Source organism: Neopelma chrysocephalum, unplaced genomic scaffold (assembly GCF_003984885.1).
Source record: "Neopelma chrysocephalum unplaced genomic scaffold, ASM398488v2 Primary Assembly neopelma1_147, whole genome shotgun sequence".
NCBI classification, from domain to species: domain Eukaryota; kingdom Metazoa; phylum Chordata; class Aves; order Passeriformes; family Pipridae; genus Neopelma; species Neopelma chrysocephalum.
The window spans coordinates 15,951,665-15,974,222 of record NW_020897809.1 but is presented as its reverse complement, the minus strand read 5'-3'; positions in this window follow the sequence as shown (position 1 = coordinate 15,974,222).

The following is a 22,558-nucleotide window of genomic DNA, read 5'->3' as shown; positions in this document are numbered from 1 at the left end:
ATTATTATTATTATTATTTTAGGATGATTCCCCCTCAGTGCCACAGAGATGTGTGTGTGTGAGCCCCTCTCCTGCCCCTACCAGACCTTTAACTTTGTTGGGATTATGAGCTCTACACAACCCCCAGATTTTCAGCTTCCCTTGTTCCCTCCATCTGCATTCCCAGTCTCTAATTAGCTTTAATTATCACTGTATCATTAGCATTTTGTCTCTTCTCCCTGGGTGCTCAGCAGTCCCTTGAGGGACACGCTGCTTTAATGACAGCAGGGATAGGGAGAGTCGCTCCAAGAGAACTCCCAGAAAATTTTACGGCTCTGTCAAAAAAAGTTTAGGTTCGTTCAAAGCCTTTTTGACACAAAAAAGTGAGACTGGAGATTCCACAAACTTTCCTTTGGCAGCTTCTGGGCCTTTTAAGTGACAGCATTTCTGAGAGAGTCAAACAACAAAGTGTTCATTCACTTTCCCTTTCCCTGGGTAACATTTTGCCTCCAGACTGAATAAGTATTTTGCAAACTGTACTTTATTTTGAATGGTTTTCAAGAAAAGGGGTGAGTTTTTTTGCATTATCTAATTAACTCCACCACAACGTGGCTCTCCTAATTAGCCCAGTGTGATTCAAAGACCATTTGTTCATCTGACTTGCAGTCCAGCTCCGTGCACACAAAAACATATTTATTTATATATATAGAAAACAAAAGTTTCACATCTTGGTCCAAAGTCCATTTGACCCACTGGAAGAACACCCCCATTTCTGAATGAGGTGTTAAAGAGCAATTTGTATTATTTTTAGGAAAGATTATCTTAGAGCCAAGATTCTGAAAGTCTCTCAAGAAGTCTAAAGCACCACTCCAGACTCAGTCACAAAAGCTTTATGCAGACAAAATTCTCATTACAATCAGCAGGGGTTTGCTCTTGTAATGAATATTTGAGTCAACTGATTGGAGTGCTCAGCTTCAGAGATGGGTGAGCACAAGATCTTCTTGACTCCATGATTTCCCTGCAATATACAGCACTGATCTCTTAAAAACAAGCAATTTTGACAGGGCTGAAAGGGGTATAAATGGGTAAAGTTATACCCAAAGTAGCTCCCTGAGCTGCTCAACGTTACTTCTCAAAGTACAAATTGTTCTGACTTAAGTGATACCACTCAAAGTTCCCATCAAAGAAATTATCCAACTGCTCTAAATCCTTGAAATAGTACAGGTGGGCTGGAATTCTTACCCTCTCGTGCAAATAAACCGGGAGAAAAAGAATTTAAGGAGCTCTTGTCCTCTTAAAAAAAAAACCTGACTTGATTCACAGGATGATCAAATTGTGAACTTCTGTGACAGAGCAGCAATAAAAGGAAGTTGAGTTACAGTTTGTAATATCCAGATCTCACACTGGAAGTTCTCGTGTCATTCCCGATGGATCATAACTCTTACAGCTCCTTGCTGGGCTGTTTCATCAATTGGATCACTGAAAACACCATTTCTGTGATTATATTTAGTTATTTATTTTTACTTGTTTAAGTGGGTTGCTTCACTAGAAAGGTCATTTATTCTCATTTCTCCTTTTTTTTTCCCCTCTGAAACAGAAAATATTTTAGTATATTCTTATATTTAAACAAGCACAGTAGATTAATTAATGTACTTAGTCTCTGGAAAGCTTCTAAGTTCTGTCTAGCAGAAAGTGGCCATGAAATTTTCTATTTTTTTCCCATAATTAGGCATAATAATTAGCACAATAATGCCCTTGTTAACGTTCCTAATTATATGCAACTAGTACACCAATACCTTCTAGAAGGAAGGCTGTTACCTTTCCATTTCCATCCCATCTGGGATATTTTGCATCCCTCCAGGCACAGCAAACCAGGATCCTGCTCGCTGAGCAAGGACAGACTGCGGGAGCCAGCCCGACACGCAAATCAAACAGCAAAGCTCTTTCTTCTAAAATAGCCCCAACATCAAAACTCCTGCTATAAAAAAAGTCCTAACACAGCTCCCGGCCAGGCAAAAAAAAATGTTCAATAAACCCACTCCATCAAAAGCAGCACCAGGTTCTCCCCCAGCACTCAAGTTTTGCCTCTTGTTCTCTCGGACTAAAGCGACTCATTAATCAGCTCCGGCCGCAGGTTCGGCTTTGGCTCTGACGACATCAACTCGGGGACCACTTACATTTTCAGTGCATATTTTGCCCCATCCCCAAGCTGCTCAGGTGAGCTCTGCTGGGAGGTTGGCTCGGTCCAGGAATAGAAATTAATTAATCAGGATATTTTCCAGCCCCCACGCCGGGAAAAACATCCCTGATTAAAACAGGGCACTGAAGTTTTCACAGTCGCCAACTATTGATTAAATGGAAGCCTTGTGAGCACTTACTCATTTTATAGGTGTGTTCTTTTCAACCCTCTCAAGCTCTTTTGTTTTAATTAAAGGGTATATTCTAGACATGCTATTGTTATGTATTGAAAACACATTTTGTAAGCCTAAAACATCATCTTTGTGAAAAAGAGAGCTCCACTGTTTCCAATAGTTCTACATGCTGGAAATATTTAACTCCACAGTTTAGTCTCTTAAAAGTTCAGTCTAGTGAAAAGCTTGCCTTGGAGGTAAATACTGAAAACTTGATGTTGAAGCTCCAAATCCATCTCCAATGTTGCTTCCGGGTAGGAAAAGTGCTTCAAACATCTCAGTGTGGGAGAGTTGGGGCATCCCTGACTAAATCCCACCGAGACTGAAAACCTGGCAGTCGTTGCAACTTGCTTGGACTGAGCTCCTGATTCTGAGAATATTTCTACCCAATAAATGTGCTTTTAAGTGAACATTGGTTGCTGTTTTCTCCCTTCAAAGGCAATGTCAGGAGAACCACACCAGCCAGGACTTGAGTATGTTCAGGGAAGGGAACAGAGCTGGGAAGGGGCTGGAGCAGCAGGAGCAGCTGAGGGAGCTGGGGGGGCTCAGCCTGGAGAAAAGGAGGCTCAGGGGGGACCTTCTGGCTCTGCAACCCCCTGACAGGAGGGGGGAGCCGGGGGGGGTCGGGCTCTGCTCCCAGGGAACAAGGGACAGGAGGAGAGGGAACAGCCTCCAGCTGTGCCAGGGGAGGTTTAGATTGGATATTAGGACAAATTCCTTCATGAAAAGGGTTGTCCAGCCCTGGCACAGCTGCCCAGGGGTGTGGTGGTGGAGTCACTATTCCTGAGGGCATTTAAAAGCCACGAAGGCTTTTAAAGGCACTTGGGGACGTGAGTCAGTGCTGGGCTTGGCCGTGCTCAGGTGATCACTGGACTGGGATCTAAAAGGTCTTTTCCAACCTAAAGGATCCTATGGAGACTTTGTAAGATGGTAAATCACCCAACACACGTTGCTGACTCCAAAAGCCCTCCTGCTCCCAAGGCATCACAGCCCCCGTGAGCACATTCCTGAGTTCAATATCAAATTATCTCATTCCTTCCTCCTGACCCACAGGGGCTTCAAGAAATCAGCAGTTAACTGGGCTGGATCACACACTGGTACAATGAAGTCATTAGACCACTCTCCTGAGAACTGGAAAGCCTGGATTTCCAGTTTGGCTGCTTTTATGCATTTTATCCATAATCTTAATGGATGTAAAACAGAACATGGATCTGAGAATAACTATGTAGCTGGCAGGAAGGGACTGCACCCCAGCTTAAAGACATCAGACCCCTCTTAAGATGGGAAAAATTAAAACAGAAATCCAAAGGTTCATATAATTTAAATGAAAATAAGGAAAGGAGCTACCCTTTGGCCCCAGTTTCCATTAAGACAATTGTCCTCATACACAGGGAACACTTAAATTCCATGTTCTCATTCCTGTTTTCCAAAGCATATGACATCACACTTGCCCGTACTTCTCCACAACTCAGTGCTTTCCCCTCCAGATCTTTATGGAGACAAATGTGCACCAATTCATTCTGAAAATATAAGATATTAATCCTCACACATTCTGTTATGAGGAAATCACGCTAAATTAGCCCAATAATTACAAATTGGGAATTATCTGGTCAGGTCTGATAAATGGGAGCTTTAAAAACTTTACCTTATATACCTCATATTTCTCAGTATTTTACTTATAGTACAACTGCACACTTAGGCTTTGGGAAGAAGATTCATCTACATGTACTTTCTTGAGTTATTTTTCCATTTTTTTAACTTGCCAAAACTGCACAACTCCCCTGAAGATGTCTAGAACATTTTCAAACCCTGATATGCATAAATTAGTGGTGCTGCAGAAGGCAGCCCTAATTCATGCACTCACTATGGACCCAATTAGTTCTCCTGTAACAAGATGCCAAACACATTTCCTTAATAAAGCAGAACATATCACATCTAATATTTACACAGAAGGCAGAGCTTTAACTCTGTCACTTTGTGCATCAAGTCCAGCCCTCAGCCCTGCACAGGCCCATCCCCAAGGGTCACACCCTGTGCCCCAGAGCTTCATCCAAACCCTCCTGGAGCTCTGGCAGCCTTGGGGCTGTGCCCACTGCCCTGGGGAGCCTGGGCAGTGCCCAACCAGCCTCTGGGGGAAGAATCTTCTCCTGAGATCCAACCTGACCCTGCTCTGACACAGCTCCAGCCATTCCCTGGGTGCTGTTCCTGGTCCCCCCAGAGCAGAGCTCAGTTCCTGCCCCTCCTCTGCCCTTCCTGAGAAAGTTGTCACTCCAGAGCAGCCAACAGAGTGATGTGGATTTACACCAATGGAATACACACTGTCTGCAAGGTGCATTGCAGCTCAGGGAGGTCCCACTGGCCTCATGGGACAGGAGCACACAGAATCATCACAGAATACTGGAATGGTTTGGGTTGGAAGGGGCTTTAAAGACCCCATCTAGTCCCAAAACCCTGCCATGGGCAGGGACACCTTCCACTAGCCCAGGTTGCTCCAAGCCCCATCTAACCTGGCCTTGGACATTTCCAGGGATGGGGCAGCCACAGCTTCTCTGGGAAGCCTATGCCAGGGCCTCACCACCCTCTCAGTCAAGAATTTCTTCCCAAAATCTAATTTAAATCTCCCCCACATGACAAGGGCTCTGTGAGCTCCCCCTCCTCCTGCCCAGAGCAGTCCCTTCACCTTTGCAGGCAGGAGGTGACACCTTGGTGAGCAGCAGAGAGATATCAGGGACAGTCTATCTTGATTATTCTCCTGTTAATATTTTAGTCTCTTCCAGCCCAGATGGCTTCATTCCTTGGTTAAGGCTGGGACATGCTGAGGCTCCATCAAGAGAGAAGTGAGATGTTGAACTGGCACCAAAAACCCCCAAAGCTGGTGATCACATTTGTGCCTCTGATATTTCTCACTCAAGCTGGGAACCAGACACCCTGCCAGATATCCATGTGCTCTGGTTATCCTCTATCAACACCTCTATCTGCATTTTTAGCCTCCTTCAGGTGTGTCCCAGGTGTTCTGCCTGCCTCAAGTACCAAGGGCATCACAGAGGGCACCAGGTACCACATCAAGCTGATCAAATCCTGGGCCAAAGTATTACAAGTGGCTCAAGTTTGCACAGTTAAATCTCAACAAAAATATTTATGGGGTAAAGAGCAATGTACATAAGCAAGAGGATCAGGGTGAAACAGTTTTTGTATGAAGTGGACCACAAGCTGATTAAATTAAAAGGATCAAGTGCAATTGGGAACTGCTTCTCTACATCCTCTCTGAAAGTAGTAATTTAAGATTTGCCATCCCACATGAAATATGCTTGCAGCAAAAACAACACACCTGATGTACAGTGGCAGAAAGAAGTGCACTAAGTCACCTCAGATGACAAGCAGATCATTTTTCACCTTTCTGGCGTTTATTTCAAGCAGATTAATCACAATGAGCCATTCTGATTTTCATGGATATCTAAATTAGTGTCATTCTTTTACCTAAGACCCTCTCTTCAAGACTCTTATAATAAGCTAAAATTATTACATAAACGTTTTAGAATAACAAAATATATCCCATTTTTATAGCCACAAGAAGAATCTCACAACACCAGATGGGTAAAACAACCCACCCACAACAGAGTTGCTTGAATGAGTGCTCACATTTTACATCCCACAGCCACCAGGGATCTGGCCTTCCAGACCGAAATGATCCAAACTCCTGGATTAAAACCTCCCATGCTCTTTGCTCAGGTATGTTTTGTTTTAAGTGTACAAGTCTGCAATGAAGTTTGGCATTCCTTAAGCAGAGGGCAGTATTACATCAGTAAATGGTTATTAGTTACCTGCTTTACAATATGTGAGATTACAGCACTGCAATTTAAGAAGAGACATATTCCAGGTAACTGATTTTATAGACATAGAAAGTTTCAGAAACGACAGCTATATTCAATTATGACAGAAAGTTATCCACAGGAAAGCCTTCCAGTCCCCTTCCCCCCACACACTTGTCAATAGATTGCTTTACTTGGACCAAGTCCCTTCCCTAAATCCTTCCTCAAATTTATCCCAGAGGATTTGCTCTTCTTTCCTCACTGTGTGTCCAAATTACCAGTTCATCAAATATAAATGCAAAGAGCTACTCTGTCCACTCTTACCCTCTAAACCCACATGTTCTCCCACTGCTCCTGGCCCTGGCACTGCAATCCTCCAACAGGAATAACTGCTCTGAGCATCCCTTTGATGCCAGGATGCTTTGGTCCTGCTGGCTCCTGTGATCCCCCAGCACTCTGCTGACGCTGCCCCCTCTTAATGGAAAAGTTGGGAGCTGAAGAACCTGCCAGGAGATAACGTTCTGCAAAGCCTCAGCCTCGAAACTTTTCCTGCTGCTTTGACATTTGGGTAACATTCAGAAGCTTGCTCCCACAGACACGTTATTCTCCACCAGTCAAGCGCTTCAGATGGGAAGTGTTATCTATTCCTAACTGACATCTTCCACTAAATGGAACATTTAATTAATTTGGGCCCAGGCCAGTCTGATCTCTTTTGCTTGCGTGAAGACTAACGCGGCTTGTAGCTCTTTGGCACCGTTTCTTCTCCTCCTCCTCCCCCTTAAAAGGAACTTTAGTTGTTTACAGAATAGATACAAGAAAATCCAAGCTGGTACAGTGACACATCATTAGTTAAAAATACACCACAGCATAAAGAGCTTTAGCACCGAGAGCGCATCGGAATGCGGAATTACACGAAAATGGCTTAGGAAGGGAAATCAAAGTCATCTGGAAACCGGGGACTTTTTCTGCTACAGGCTGTAACAGAACAAAAAAAGACTCCAAGCACTTCATGTTACTGCAGAAAGTGAACTTTAGTGCAATTAACAGAGTTGAAGATACATTTCAAGGGGTTTTATAACCCTTTTTACTGTATCTCCAAAATGCAGATGGTAAACACAGCGATGCAGATGGTAAACACGGGGTACAAGGGGGGAAAAAGTTCTCAAATGATAAAAAGCAAACCCAAGCCTACAGCTGTAGGTCCCTTGCCAGAGCCAGACTGGCATAACCAGCAGAGACAACGTGTTTTGTGATTGCAGCAAGTTGCAGAAAGCACTAAAGACAAAGAAATGAAAACCCAGCAGGGATGACAGCAGGTCCTTGGGAGATTCCCTGTGCCAAGGATCACTGAGCACACGTGCCACACATTAGGACTGATGGACAGACACGAGCAGCTCCCCCAGGAACAAAGAGACAGCACAGGGATGCCCAGACTCTGTCCAGCTCTACAGCTCTGCCTGAAAACCAGATCTGAGCAACTCTGTGCTGAGGGAGAACAGCACATCTGTCTGAAGGTATCTGGAATGCTGTGCACTGACCCCCAGCTGCTGGGGACTCCTGGCAGCAGGGAGACAGAGCACAGGTTCATGTCTCTGAGAAAAGACAAATATGGCCAGAGGTCCTATGAGAAAGACCACTTAGCCCTTGCTTAGAAATACCAGGTTCAGACTAAGAAAATTAATTGAAAACCAGCAGATGAAATGTAATCAGGCAACACCATCTGTAAAATGTGGGTGGAATGGTTTGGGTGGGAAGGGACCTCAAAACTCACCCATTCCAACCCCTGCCATGGGCAGGGACACCTTCCACTAGCCCAGGTTGCTCCAAGCCCCATCCAACCTGGCCTTGGACACTTCCAGGGATCCAGGGGCAGCCACAGCTTCTCTGGGCATCCTGTGCCAGGGCCTCACCACCCTTACAGGGAAGAATTTCCTCCTAATTGACCAATCTTCCTAATTTTCCATCTACTGACATCAAAGCAAGGTCCTGCCACTGGTCCCAAGAAGACCCAAGCCATTTAGGATGCCTGAACACTAAAAGATCAGAAAGTGTAAGGATCTTGATGCATAAAAATAAATTAGGAACAATATATGCTTGTAGCTGTATCAAAAAGAATTACTAATATAAAAGATTGCCAATGGTGGAAGCTTGAGTTCAAGTGGCACAGCCTACTGCAGTTTAAGAGCTGCAAAAGAAGTCACCAAGAAAAAGTGAAAGAAATGCTATAATGACATTTTACAGGGAGGGGGAAAAAAAAAAAAAAAAGAGAAGTAGCTCTAATCATCAGCCTCTGATGAGGTGTTTTAATTCTAGGATAACAGACTGTGGCAAAACCTAAGCAAAAACAAAGAAAATCAGGACACATCTGCTTGGCATGAAAAGAGGGGTTTTTTTCCCCGTCTGCTTCCTGTGGAAGAAAAAAAAGACTTCAAGGACTGTGCTGGATAAGATCTCCTGTATCAAAGCAGGTGATACAGTAGAATTGTGATAATTCTTGTGGAATGAGAGGAACGAAGATTAAGAGGAAAATGAGGAAATAAGAGATCTTTGAACTACTTTGAAGTAGGGCATCACAAAGCTGATCCAAATTCCCATTAACTTCAGCAGTGCATGAAATGCAGTTTACTGCCTGTAAGGCTCCATGTTGAGGAAATTCTGATATTGGGCAGTCAAGCTACTGAAATAAATAGAACACAATAAGGGACAAGTGCTCTAAAATCCTGCATGTTCAGAACTGGTCACGAATCAGAGGCACAAAGGAAAATACAGACCTGATAGTAAAAGGAATAATGATGGACAGGAGTTGTTACATGTGAAGAGCAATGAAAATAGAGGCTGAGAGACTGAAGTGATAACTCCTAAAAGATTTACAAGTGGCCAGGGAGCTGAAGTGATGAGAAGAGACCAGAAGGAATTACAGACAGGACGCAAAAAATGAGTCATATTCCAATTCCTTCTTTATGCCACATGGTGTATTGAGGACAACTGCCACTCAATAAGTCCTAAAATAACATTTTACTAGAAAGCTTGAGCGGGGCAGTTGCACTACATCACCTTACAGATCCCTTCCAAACTCAACTGTTCTACAAAAACAGAACTTGCAACATGGTGTATGGAGTTTAATCACTTAAAAAGAGTAATATTAGGAGAAATTGAAACTAAAGATGTTTTCTCAAGTAAGGTGGTAAGTATGTTCTTAAAATGGTATAAATAGGAACAATAACAAGTTTAAATGAATTAAACAAGACAAAAAAAAAAAACAAACCACACCTTATTTTCCTTCTCAATAAAGACAACTGTGATCCAAAGAAACTAAGATTCAAAACTCAAAGAAAGGAAACCTTTAGAACTGACCCTTGATTTGAAAAAACTGAACCCCCAAATTGAAAATATTTCTCACCCCTTTGAAAGATCCTTTGAAGCAATGGATCTATTTGCCAAAAAGTGCAAGTCTGCATCCCTTGTCCCAGCACAAAAGGCAGACCAGGGAAACATCTTTTGACTAAATCCCACTGTGACACCTTTTTGCAGAACCATATTTATAACATTTTTTATCAATGAAAAGGCTGACAAAATCAGTCCTAGTAAAGATCAGACTTAATATTTTCATCTGCAAAGAAAAGATTCATCTTAACTCATTACAGATTTTTCTGAAGAATCTTAACTTCTGTTTGAGTTGTTTGTTCCTAGGTATCAAATTTTTGAAAAGGAGAAAAAGCCTCAAGTGTTCCACAATGACCCATGAAGGGTTGACAGGATCAGGTCTTTCATCCAGACATTGCTTTAGTCTTTGATTTCCTAATTTTTACTGAGAGAGATATCACTTTTCTCATTATCCCAGAATGGTTTTTGACCTTAAAGCTTATCCTGTTCCACCCCTGCCATGGGTGGGGACACCTTCCACTAGCCCAGGTTGCTCCAAGCCTTGAATCTGAGAAAAGAACTGAATTACAGTGGTGCAGTATATCCAAACTGGCAGCAATAATGCCACGTTTCATAATTCCAGCACCAGACACACCTTCATGTTTGCAGACTTCAGCACTTTTTGCCTGACAAGTATTTGGGTTAAGGGGCACGAGAGATGCAGGGTCTGAACACCTCATTTACATCTGTAAAGTAAATGTTTGATATTCCACGAGCCTGAAATTAGTTCCCTAAATGTTAATTGACGCTATTTAAAAACAGCTGAGGGCACATTGGAGGCGTTTCAAGTGATCAACACGAGATTTGAGAGCAAAGAAGCCATTCCAGGAACGGGCAGAGACACAGCCAAACCTCTTGTCCCACCTGCAGCAAGAAATGCTGACTGAAAACCAAGTGAAAGTTCTGTGGACTATCTTGGAATAACTTATCAGTCATTTTTCATGACTGAGAGCATGTTTGGGACATGAGGGTCACCCTTTGAGGATTAATTTCTGAGATAAACAGCTAATGGCTGTTGGATGATTATGGTCAGGAACAATTATTATGGCATTTTTCAACCGTGCATTCCTACAATAAAAAGTCACCAGGCTAAGTTAATCTGCAGTTTAATCTGACTAAAATCCAACCTGATTCTCCTTCACTTGAGCTCCTTTGCTGAGGGTTTCAGGCCTTTTCTCATTTATACCCTGGACATCACTGGTGACATGAATAGAGGCTGTTGAAGCTCCCTCACCACTCATCCCCTCATGGGCACATCTTTAAATAATTAAGAAAAAAAAAATAATCATAAAAGCCCAAATGATTTGCAGCCCCCAACCCCTGCAGCTCCACAGCCCGAGCAGCATCCCCACAGGGTTTCCCTCTTCCAGTTTGCAGGAGAAACTACAACTTTTTATTCAGATTATCGACTAAAAAGCATCACATGCCTGAAGACCGAGCAGCAGTTCAAACTCAATAGGTGTGTTGGGGAAAACACATCTGTCTGTGAGGAAAAGGAGACTCACATCACTGCAGAACTGTCACTCCAGCATTTTTCAGGAGCTCTCCACTCACTTAAGCAGCCCTTGAGGCACCAGCCAGCGCCAGATACGGGATGACGGATGTTCCATCTCCACCAGCAAATCCTACTGTGATTTTAATTGAATTACAGCAGCCATTTTATTTTTTTTATTTTTTTTTTTGCAGAGCCTCTCCACTCTGTATTGCTTCCTTGCTCCCAGTGATTCAGCAGTTTATTTCTCAGTGCACTAATCCCTCCCTCAGACAGCTCCTCGCTCCTTTCAAGCAGTGCTTCTGACAGCAGCTCCCCATATCTCTGGTGTTTAGGGCTCTCTCTTTTTTTATTAAATAGAATTAAACAGACACATTTCTTTGGCTTTCAGGCTCTACCACTTCTACCTCCACCTTCTAGCAGCTCATGACTTGTCCTCACAATGTCCTGTTCCATCAGATCTTTCAGCTCAGCTGATGACACAAATTTAAAAAGGAGACAGAAGAAAGGGAACCTGAAGCCCAGGGGAAAAGAAGGAGGCAGTGACACCTGCCTGAAAACTTAAGCCAAGTGTGAAATGTTCTTTATTATATCTGCAAAATACATGTTTACTTTGATATTTACAGGGGACTCCATAAAGCTGCCAACTGGTTGTTTGAGCTGCTGACTTAGAGGCTGTAGAAAGGTCAGGTAATAGGGAAAAAATAAGGTAAAATAGGCAAAAGCAACTGTCAGGACCCACCTCTGCCAGAGCAGGTGGTGAAGAAGTGTCAGCAACTCCTATATCATTCAATAACACCTTGGAATCCAGGCTGACATATCTTGACCCAGCTATTTAAACAGCAGCTTAAAACTCAGCCTGGTGACTTTTTATTTTAAGAATGAACAGTTGAAAAATGCCATAATAATTGCTTCTGACCATAATCATCCAACAGCCATTAGCTGTTTATCTCAGAAATTAATCCTCAACGGGTGACCCTCATGTCCCAAACATGCTCTCAGTCATGAAAAATGACTGATAAGTTATTCCAAGATAGTCCACTGAACCACTGTTAGGGGCATTTTATCATCAAAAGTTCCTTTCCCCTTAATCAAAGGCTAATGCAACATGAAATCCTTAAATAGGGGCTGCACCATGAGATAAACTCAGCAACCTTGAAAAGGCTGGGAAATGGCAATTTGCACACACAAACACAAGATTTAGAGCTCCCATCATAACCTGCCTCATCAATCACGAGCAACAGTGGCTTTAACAGGACTATTTTCAGAGTGTATTAAACTTCACGACATCTTAACCTTCTTGTAAGGCCACAATAATCTCTTTTACAATATCAAACGAGTGCAGAAGGGCAGATTTGCTTCGTGCCAAAACATTCCTTGTGGCACATTTGAGAAATAACAGCCCTGCTGCCTCACCAGCCATCCCTTGGTGTTATTCCAGCCCCAGGTACCCACTCAGGGAACACAGACAACACACCCTCACACACATTCCAAAAGAAAACACTCTCAAAGTTTTGCAAAGCTGCTGGAATGAGGCACCCATGAGTTAACATCATTTTATCCTAAGTTTTGTCCAATTATCTGGCTGCTGCCTTTTGTATTCATCACGTTCTTAGGATGAAAAGTCAAAGCCATGAGGACTCCATCCTAAATACGACTCAAAATATTACCCCCAAAATCAAGCAAAATGTGAACTCTGCAGTGATTAATTAAAATCCAGGTTATATGTATCAAAAAGTTGTGATTTCACTCTCCTGTAAAATCATCAAACTATCTCTGAGGTGCAACTTCAAAGAGGGCAGAGCCTGCTGAACTTTTAGAAGACAACTAAATCCACCACAAAATGGCAGTTTTACTAATTCAGGGAAGAGAAAGCTCCCACTTCACCCCAGATGCCCTCAAAGACAGACCCAATCCTTTCAAACCCTGCCTTAAACAACTGCTTTTCCAGACTGTATTCACTGTAATTTCCTTTCCTCCAGCTATTTCCCAGCACATTCAGCATCAGGACATTTCTCCAGCACAGCTGTACAGTGTCTACTGGTAATATTTCTAATTAAAATGACACTCTAAGCTTGGTTTTGAATAGAATGCACAGATGCCACCAGCTTTAAGAGGACTGTTAACCTGTTGCTGGTTTAATTAGCTTGACAGGTAATAAAGTAGAATTTTATAATTATACCATTACAATGCACAAATGTTTCCTATCAAATCGACTTAATTGAGTCACTTTGTCCAACAACAGCCAGTTTTGATTCACCAGAGCAGAAAACCCCAAACTTGGCTTCCTCAGGGCCTTGCTTAGAGCTTAGCAAGGACCAGGTGCTGCTGAGGAGTGTGGGTTATAAAGTCCTGCCCTCTCCAAGAGATGAAATGGGTATAAAAACTCAATTTGCAGTCCCCATAAGTGGAATTCTGTCAAGCAGAGCAATGGGTGTGACCACTCTTTCCTAAAAAAAACACTCTGTGCTTCGTTCTTTGGAAGCACAGCACTGACCTCCAGGTTGCTGCTGGCCAAAAAGCAGAATTTAGATACACAAAGTTCACATGAGTTCCCAGCTCAGGACACCTCAGCAGCTCTGGTGACATTCCCATTCCTCTCCCCACTCCCCACACACCACAGGAACCCAGTTCTGCCTCCTGGTGCCAACCCTAAACATTCCACAGCTCATCACTGAACTTTTCATGATTCTCATTCCCCCAGCACTTCCCCAGGTTTGGCTTATGTTAAACACCACTTCCAGCACAGAATCCACCCAAATTCCAGTCACATCCTCACTAATGAGGAATGTTTACCAAATAGTTCCCCCCCCCCTTTTTTGTGTTTTTATAGTATGTTTCTCAATGTGTGCTGTGTTCCTTTTACTATTGTTGGTTGTGTTTCTTCAAATCCAATTTCTTCACTCATTTTTTCTGGTGGTGGTTTCTATTGTAGGGGAGGGCTAATATAAGGCCTGACACATTTAGAAGGGATCCTTTATAATTTGCTACTCTTGGATACACAGGCATATATCCTCCTTTAAGTTATGAGATCTACTGGTTTTGATCATTGCCTAGATATTAATCATAACTGGTGCTTTGGAAGATGAAAGTATTTTAGTTTTATGCTGGTATTCATACCTCCTATGGCTTGTATCATCACAGTTTGAGAATTTTAGAACATATGATGTTTTCTATAAGTGTTCCTGGGGGTTAGTTGCTCTGTAAACAAAAAGCAAATTTCCCCCCTCCTGTCTGCAGCAGTGTCAGCATTTGCAAGCCATTCCCAGCAGGAATAGGAGTGTCTGCTCCAGTCCTTCCCACCTCCCATCACACAGGCATGGAAGGATTTGGAATGCAGAACACAAGTCCGCAGCCTAAAAATAATATCCTGAGATTTGATCCCCGCACTTCTTATTCAGGCTCAATTAATCAAGGTTGCCTAACTCTTCACAAGTACTTTTCATCAGCAGATTGAAAACACTTTCCACACGAAATGGGGATCAGCATCTCCTTTTTACCACGGGGAACCTGAAAATGAGATTGCACCTGAGAAAGGGCTCTCAGGCTAATTTAGGAGTACTGTCCAAAGGGATGAGGAGTCCATTATTCAAAGTTATCTTTTATATTAAGAAATAAGCTTTTCCTTTCAGACCACTAGCAAGTGATATATCACAAAATTTATCATGCTGTCTTGGAGAACCTCACACCAAGAGAGCATTGCAAATTCCAAAAGGCCCAGGCCGAATAAGAATATTTACTTCATCTCCATACCTTTAGTTTTCGTTGTGAACACCACCCAGGACTAAGCAGACATTTCTGAATTAAGAAATTAAGTATTTTGATCAGAAGCCACCTGTAACCTTCTCTGAACAGACAGAAAAATAACACCTAAAGCTAAGAAGGAAGACGACATTTATATTTCAAATACTTAATTGTAAGCTCTGAAAACGTTTTGTTCTCCTTTGAAAATGAAGTCGTACAATTCATAGTTAAAAGCATGTTGAAAAAAAAAAGCCCTTCAAGATAATTTCAGGTTATACTGTACAAAACCCACCTCTCCACTAACAATACTGGTTCCTTTTGATGTTCAAACTGAGATGCCATTAAGATAATTTGAGTTTCAGAAACACCACAGGCTTGTTTGGCTAATTCAGCCAAACAAGGTCAGTCAATGATTAATTAAACACCAATTTTGAAAGTCTCCTCACAAGAAAAATAAGAGCCTAACCAGAAAAAAAAACCACCAAAACACTATTGATAACAAGATATCAATATCCTTTTGTAAAAAATCCATTCTTTAACTTATGTGCATCCTTTTAAACAATGGCTCAGAAACAAAAATAGTTAAGCTGAAGACAAGTTGTTCTGTGTTATCCATAAACCTTTCCATGTAAAATTGCATAAATGCAACATATACACCCCAAAAACTTCAAGACAGACATATATTCTTTTAAAAAGGGTGATTGAAATCCACTGTCAGGGCACTGAGAAACTCTGGGGCAGTTCTTCAGTCTAAGGCACAAACAATGCAAAGAAGATTCTGATATTTCAATGCAATGATGGCAAGAATAAAGAGAAATTAGCATCACCAACACATCAAAGTTAGTATTAAAGAATCATTACCTTCTCCAGTGCATGATAGGCAGACTTCAGTCAAATTTCCAATACCTGAAAGGACAAATTCATATGGAAAAAGTCAGTTATACTGATATTTTAATACATTAAACTCATTCTTGTTAAAGTTGATTTACTTTACAGAGAAAGGCTGTCTTGGATTATTTTTAGTTAGGTATTCTCAAAGTGCCACAAGACAAAAGCAGTAACCTGGTCAGGTCCTCTACAGAATTTTTCCACTGCCTTTTCAGTTTCCTCCACTCCATGAGTCCACTCACCAGCTCACTGCTCGGCTGCAAACTCTCCACTGGAACCACTTAAACCTTGTTTTACCAACTCTGACTTCAATAAAAGCTGAAACTCTTTCCCTGATAACTCAGGGCAGCTCTCAGCTGACAACCAACCAACCAAAATCCCAAAGAAAAGGCTGAAGCACAGCCCCTTCCCAAGCAGTTCCAGGACAACCATTGGATCATCCAAACCTCACACTAATTGAAGTTTGAAAACTAGGGAAAAAAATGGGAAATTTCTTCAATAAATGCTTTAATCATAGAGACACACATTTTGGGTAACACAAAGAACATGATGGATGGAGAAGATACGTTTATGAAATTAGAATTCAGTGAGGAGACCAAAATGTAGCAAACATTCTACAATATAAGGAAATATAAGTTTTATAGAGGCTTTTATCTTTGCACTATCAACCTTATCCCAGACAGGAGAAGCAGGGGAAAAAAAGTCTGACCCTTTGCCTAAAGATAAGCATCCATTTCCTCCCTGTACGGTTGTAGGTTGGCTTCTAACTCAGTATGAACAAGTCAGAACCAGAGGATCCCTCCGCTTCAGTTCAAGTCTGTAGTATAGTTCCTACTAAAATCCCTGAGAAACCCATATAATTTGATATTAGAAAGGAATTCTTGGCTGTGAGGGCAGTGAGGCCCTGGCACAGGTTGCCCAGAGAAGCTGTGGCTGCCCCTGGATCCCTGGAAGTGTCCAAGGCCAGGCTGGACAGGTCTTGCAGCCACCTGGGCTAGTGGAAGGTGTCCCTGCCCATGGCAGGGGGTGGCACTGGATGGGCTTTAAGGTCCCTTCCCACCCAAACCAATCTTGGATTCTATGGATGCACAAGGCTTCTACACCACAATCTGTACTAAGAAATTACATCACTGGTAGTTTAAATGCATAATTATGTCTTCATTTAACATATTTGCCCCACTCACACCCATCAGCAGCTTTTAGTCAGGACGTGGGGTGACATTTCCTGCTCTGCACAGTCACACTCATGGACCAGCCTGTCTGTCTGGTTTTCCTGGCACTATTTTCCACCTGGATTTGCTGGAGGGAAGAGCTCCCTTCCAGACCAAGAGGCCTGGAGGGGAACAGGTGGGCTCCAGCACCAGATCCGAGTCTGGGAAAGCTCTTCCATGGAGGAACAGGCTTCCAGGCAGGCAGAGCCAGATGGAGCCCCACCGAAGTGAGCACCGCGCTGGGTAGAGCGGATAAATATTTGACATTCAGAGCTACACTAATTAGACATCAAGAAGAAACGAAAGGTTTTGTACCAATCAAAATATTACTCTATTTACTGTAACTGTTCAACTTATCACTTCAGTCAGAGAAAAGTTTTGGAGAACAACTTGCACGAGTTAAGAAATGCTCCAACACCGACATCGCTACATATTTTTAGACACCAACAAATCCATCCCTTGGTGCTGAAAACAAAGAAAAAAAAACTGTAGCTTTTTACTCTGAAAATTCTGTTCTTCTCAGCACTTGCCATCTCTAAAGTATCCCTGAACTTATGTGGGCACATGGGGCCAAGAGCCAAAGCACAAGAGGTTTCTTACAGAACACCTGCCACCCAACCTTCAGAGCTGCATTTGCTTTGGGTTGTTGTTTTTGAAATCCCTGTCAGGCTTCTGTGCATAACTGAGCTAGAACGGCTTTTTTTGGCACTTATGTGGGAGACTCTGGATGAAATCTTCATTTTTCTCTTCCCCCACAAGCCCAGCAAATGCAATTACTACCAAGCTCATTATTGCTTTGTTCTGCTGGAGCTGCTCCTGTTGGGTGGATACTCACCCAAGCAAAAATCTCATCTCCCATATGCCCATCAAGGACTTTGGATACCTAATTTTGGGGTAACTGGTCAGAAAAAAATCCTCTACCTTAGGACTTCTGTCTACTCAAGAGATCAAGCCAGCAGCAAAGACCTACTCAAATCCTTCAGAAATTACAGATTCCAACCACAGAAACACTTTTATGGACAATTTCTTAGAACACTCTGCCTTGGCAGAGAGATACTGGCTTAGACCAGGGAACAGGCAAATTCAGAATGTAGTGAATTTGGAAGTACAGTATTTCATCCCATAGGAATTGCAAGAGGCTGAACATTGCTCCTCATAAAACCTGGAGATGTGGTGCTCAGGGACATGGTTTGGTGTGGACATGGCAGTGTCAGATTAATGGCTGGACTCAGTTTTAGAGGCTTTTCCAACCTTAATGATTCTATGTTTGAGATGGTGATTAAAATAATTCTACATTATCCTCACAAGAAGCACTGAACCTGGACTTCCAGGCTGGAAAACCTCAAGCATTTATATTACACCAGCCCCAAACATCAGCAGTGCCCAAGGAATTTTACTAAATAATAAAAAAACCCTCCAATACTGGAGGGTTTGGCCACAGCTTCCACTGAATTCTGACACACACCTTCATCCCAAGGGAAAACCAACCTGGAGCAGGCACTGAGGGACACACACTGTGCTTTCTCCCTTAGGTGACACCACACAAGACAACACTAAAAACTTGAGTTTAGCAGGTTCAGTATTTTCTGCAACAGAAGGCTTTGAAAAAAAACTTCAGAACACAGGCAGGAAGTTGTCTCCAAAGGAAAAGGCAACAACACTCCTTTAATGCAGCTCCCCAGTCACCACTGCAGTCGTTCTCGAAGCTGTAACTTCCAAAAAACCCTAAAAAGAAACTCAGTTTTGTGCAATCCTCATTTCATGGAAAGGAACAGCGCATTCTTCAAGGAAAAAAAATATCACTTAAGGATAGAAAATAAAAATAGAGAGGCAGCACTTCATTTCACAGAAATACTGTGTATTTGCACAGAAAAATTCCACTTTTTGTTTTGTGTGTGTGGAGGCAGTTCCTTGGGAGCTGGCACCAGGGAGCACTGAGGAGAGCCTGGAGAAGTGCTGATCTCTCATCTGTTGCCAGCAGAAATCCATGCATCACTCTCCCAGTTCATATTGACACAAACTAATGCAGACTGAGCTGAAAGCAAGTTATCCCCCTGAAACCCGAGGTGCATTTCCCACCTGGAAGTTCATTAGCATAATATGCAAATCCTGACATTCCTAATGCATCTTTCCTCAGAGCACTTGGAGGGAAGGCTGCAGAGGAAGGTGATGGTATCTCTCTGTGAGAGGAAATCAAGCCTGGTGCACAGAAGGGACATTACTGATGCATCAGGCTCTGAATCCCCAACCAAAATCCTCCCTTGGTCACTTCCAACAGGAAAATAATCAGCAAATGAGTTGTTGTATCTTTTTACAGTCCCTGGCTCCATTCTGGGTTTAGGTTTATGGAACCAGCCCGCTCTGGCACTGGTTTTTATCACCTGCCAAACCACAGATTTGCCCTATCTTCCAAATTCAATAGTTTTAAAAAAGATTAAATAAGAAACGATGAGAGTTTGTGCCTCTCTGTTTCATTCCAGTCTCAAAACCCCTCAGACTATGGGTTTGTCTTTATCTCAAACCCCACATATGCTGTTTAGGAGCTTTCCCTGCTTCTGTTTTCTAATATGACCTTGATATCCCTCAAACCTTCCACTTCTTATAAAGATGATATTCTTCACTTAACAAGCTAAAGAAACAAGAGAACCACACTCCTGTAGACTATTAATAAATCCATAACAAGTGTATCTGAACCTGCTCTTGCTTATTTTCATTCCCAGCAGTCCCACCAACCTTCAGGAGGAAAGATGTTCCCTGCAGCTGCTCTGCTGCCATCCCTGTTCCTGCTCCTGGAGGACATTCCAGGCCCACCCACCTCTGCTGCCTCCTCAAAACCAAAGCCAGAGGATGTTGGCTCTGAGGTACCACCCAGTTCTACCCCCTGGATCAGCATCACCTCCCAGCTGCAGCCCAGACTCAGACTCACATCCCTGGCTTTGCCTCCTGCTCAGGAATTCCAACACTGTTAATGAAACAATGGATTGATTATGGGAGCTCCACGGAAGAGACACAGATTTCTGAAGCAGAAAAGATAAATCCCAGACTCAGAAGCATTTCCTGAGCATTTAAACACTGCCTAGTGAGTCAGCCAAAAGCATTTTGTGAGTGTCATCCATCTCATGGAAGCAAAACTCAGCCTAATCCCCACCACCCCTCTCCCAGGGACTGATGGGTTTAACTTCCAAGCAAAATGCTGTCAAAATACAGATCTCATGTGATTTATTCCAACAAAAAGAGTGAAAAATGAATATTTCAAACTGGTATTTGGTCTCATCAACTGGGGATGAGCATTCCACATTTATATTGGATTTTTAGGTTTTACAGTGCCACTGGTTGGATGTCATTTGCTTCACAAATGAAAAGTACATTGACCTGCATGGCTGCATATTGATAATAAATCTACAGACATCAGAATTCTTTGGAGAGTGTGTCAAAGAAATCTCAAAGGGATTCACCAGCTGGCTCATAAACTGAACTTGTAAACTACATAACCCTTAAAATTGTCTGTGTTACTTCAAATGAGCTTCCCTGCCCCATCAGAATAGGCTCAGGAAAACTTACTGACTGTGCACAAAGGCTGCTGGATGTTCTTCCAAAGCTGTTTTCCTATGGAATTCAGGGGAAAAGTCCATATATCGGGAAAAGCCAAAGAGGCTGCACTGGCAGAGGATGATGTGTTCATCACCTTTCTACTGTAAATGCAAAGTAATGAAACCCATTAAGTTGGTTCTCATTGTCTGTGAGCGATTCCTCTGTCTCTCCAAAGTGCTGATGAAGAGATCCTCTGCTCATTTGCATCCAGCACATCAACTTCCCAAAGGTTATTGTAACTCAGCTTGTCAGGCTTTGATGACACAAAGGGAAAACTCTCCTCTGACACAGTCGGGTTTTTACTTGTGTTTTTTTCCACTACCAAGATGTAAAAACATCATTTTCCAAGCAGCAGAAGGGGATGGGATGTACAAGGTAATGTTTTAGTCACCATCACCATAAGCTGAAGGTTTATAATCTTAATTTTTCATGAGGTGTCAAGAGCCCAGGTAGCAGCTCTAATGCTGTACAAGCCCAGTTTAACTCCTTCTCCTCAGGGAACTGAGGCTGTCTGAGCTCTCCAAACCATCCCCAGCCCATGACTCTTCTGAGAAGAGCCACCACAGCTTTACAAAAACTGATGGGATCTTCTAACACTTCTGTATTTTTGCACCTTAAAGCCCAAGCCTGTCTCAGCTGAAGGACACAGTGCAAAGGATATTGCCCAGTGTCACATCTGAGGGATTCTGTGCATGAAAGCACAAGCAGAAGTCACCCACCTGTACCTACCAGACAAGGGAGGGCACCATTAGTTCCCCTTCATTTCTTGTTCCTATCACTCCATCATATTAAATGTTTTCTTCCAGTGCCAGAAGCAAAAATCAGAAGTGATCAGAAATCTCTCTAATCACTTGCAGCCAATTACAAAGCACCAAACGAGAAAGGTTGGTGATAAAAACCAAACTGGGTATTGAGTAATTAATGTCTACACAACACATAATAATTAGCAACCCTGACAGTTCATTTTGCATGTTTTACCATTCGGTTTTTATTCGAGGTGACAATTTAGTGCTTATTTGCAAGCTAAGGTATGTACTCACATAGTCCCCTGATTGCTGCAAATGAAGGCCTTAAATATTTACTGCTAATAAAACATTTTCAACTTTTAGCAAAAATTATCTTCCAGCACTCGGCAGTGAGATTTTTTTTTTTTAATGACCTTCTGTGTGGAGGAATCATGTTCTGCAGCGAGATAAAATGGATGCACGCCCACGGCCTCTCCTTGCTGGAGCTGCAGCTCCATCACCATTAAATTGTTTGTTTTGCTTCTTCTTAATTTGTTCCTTGTCCTTGCAAACCCGAAGACATTTCAGATCGCCCACATACTCCCTCAACACCATGTTCTCCAAAAAAAAAAAAAAAACAACCAAGGTCTTTTGCTTTCCAAGTTGGTTCCTTTTAAGAATTGCTAAGAAGTTGCACAAGTAGGTCGCTCTGAGCAGAGTTCAGTGGAGTCTGCAGAGGGGTTTGAAGTTCAATGTGTCCACATCAACCACTAAATAGACACCTCCTGGTGCTCACCCCCTTCTTTCGTGTAGAAAAGCAACAGTATGATTAAGATATTTAACTTTTTATTGCTCTGTTCCACCAACCTGGATCAAAGACGTGACAATGCCACCACAAGAGTCAAAGCTCGTAAAACAGGACTAAAAAGTCCCATTGGATTTGCAGTTCCCACCACCAACATGGCCTGGGGGTTGCTTGGTGTGGGAGGCTCAAGGCCTGCTCATCTCAAGGGTTCCTCTACAGAACAAGTAAAATTTTTCTTTTTAAATTTGATTTATTTTTTTTTAACCCTTCGCTCTCCGAAGTCTTAGGGAATGAACAGTTGGACTTGACATTTCAACAGCCCTGTTGTATTCCCATTTATCAACGCTCTGAAAATCATCACAGGCACATTAACACACTGCTCCTGCTCTTGGAGTCTCCCCAGCAGCCCAGGGTGAAGCCCAAGGGAGAGCAGGTGTCCCACTGGAAAAGCAGGAAATACCCAAGGAAACACCTCCACTT